Genomic DNA, 1,906 nt, shown 5'->3' on the forward strand with positions numbered 1-1,906 from the left:
TCTGCCCCCACCCCTCCGTCCTCGGAGGAGCGCACGGGGGTGGCGAGCCCGCGATGGCCGCCGCCTGCGGCAGGCACGGCTACGGCTACGGCTGCGGCTGCGGCGCCCGCGCACAGCCCGGCGGCGGCAGGAGGGCCGCGGGCATCCCCGCTCCGTCCTACACCCGCCCGGCCCCCCCGCCGCCCGGCGGACTCCACCAGCCCCCTGCGGCACGTCTGCCCCGCAGAAACCGGGCCCCTTCCCTCACACGGGTCCGGGCGCCTCGCCCCGGGCTCGTTCCCGCTGGGCGGCCGCGGGGAACCCGCGGGGGGCGGCCGGGAGCCGCGCTGGAATGGAGGCAGGGAGGCGGTCTGGCTTTGTTAGCCCCGGCCCTTTCCTCTCTCCCCCACGCGCTCCGGTGTGTGACCGCTCCGCTGGGCGACAGGAGCTCATCAACCAAGTCCACAGGGAGCTGCCTCCCCTATTCCTTCTGGCGGGGGCAGCCCCTCCCTGGCAGCGCCCGGCCAGAGGGGTCCCTCAGCCGCCCCCGCTGCCCCGCCGGCCACGGGCGCTCCCCGCCAGGCCCGCTTGCGCTGGAGAGGGAGCAGGAGAAGGAGGGGGATGATTTCTCCTCCGCTTCACCTTCCCTCACACCTCTCTTGGCGTGAAAGCGACGCGCCAGAACAGGCATTGCTTTTGTGTTCAACTCTGTTTCACAGATCTCCTCGAGAAAAGTGACACTAAACTTCAGGCATATATCAGCTGTGCTGCAGCAACTTCAGCCAAGCAGACTGCTTTGATTGCTTGTTCTCCTGTCTCTTTTTAAAAATAAAATGCTAGCTCGAGAGCAAGAAAACAATTCTTAATTTAGGATGTGTGAGACTGATGGAAGTGACTAGCAGGGTGCGAAGGTTTAAAATCTATGGACGATACGGCTCTTAAAAGTTGTCACAAGTCCTGTTTGCTGACTGGCGTGGAGCTAGGAAAATACTACTTCAATTCCTGCTTGTGGTGCTTATAACTGATGCAAATCAACAACCAGATTTGCGCAGAGAAGCATAATTTGCTTACCTATGTAGTCGCATGACAGTCAGTAAGAGTATTTGTATGACTTATTATGAAACTGACTTCAAGGTTAAAAAGTATCCATTGAAACTCAAGATCGTGAAAATATTCACACACATCCTGCTTGAATTCTGAGTTCTGAGGTGTTTATGAGTTCAGGTGAGGGACTTGTTTAATTGCCTAGGTTATTTGAGGTCAGAGTGCGCCCTGATTGCATTCATATTTTTATATCCCAGGCATTTATAGAGAGTTACACACTTTCCTTGAGTCTCATCCAAGGATTGTATGCTTCCTTAGGTGTCTGATCAACCTCAGTTTCTGGCAGGCCAGGACTATTTCAGGAGTTCTAATCAGAGTTGCAGAAAGAGTTTTTTTTTTTTTCAAATATAAAGCTTGGCTTTTTCATTTATAAATAGAATGATTTATGTTTTTATTAAGTGTTTTAGATTAGAACTGTTTGTTTTACTATTATGATTACATGTTATCAGTGGTGTAACAAAGCTAAGAATCGCTTCACGTGGATCACATGAAACCTTAGGGGTTTTAACTTTTGTTTGTAAAACCAATATTGTTGATATGAAAAATACAAATTACTTTCTAGGTTGGCAGTGGTGTTCAAAGAAAGAAAGAAAATTAAACAAGCAATAAAATACTAACTTTTTTTTACAACATAGAGGGTTCCTTCTTCTCCTAGATGAACTGTTGTAAATTTAGCAACCTAGTTAAAAAAAGGAATAAGAGAGAGCAAGAAAGGCTCTGATGGGGAAAGTTCCTCATGTATATGTGTGTATATTCTTATCTTCTTGAGCCTCCTTTTCCTTGGGATACAAGCATTTGAGCAAGTAATTATTTTCAGGATCCT

This window comes from Agelaius phoeniceus, chromosome 1 (genome assembly GCF_051311805.1).
Source record: "Agelaius phoeniceus isolate bAgePho1 chromosome 1, bAgePho1.hap1, whole genome shotgun sequence".
Taxonomy (NCBI): domain Eukaryota; kingdom Metazoa; phylum Chordata; class Aves; order Passeriformes; family Icteridae; genus Agelaius; species Agelaius phoeniceus.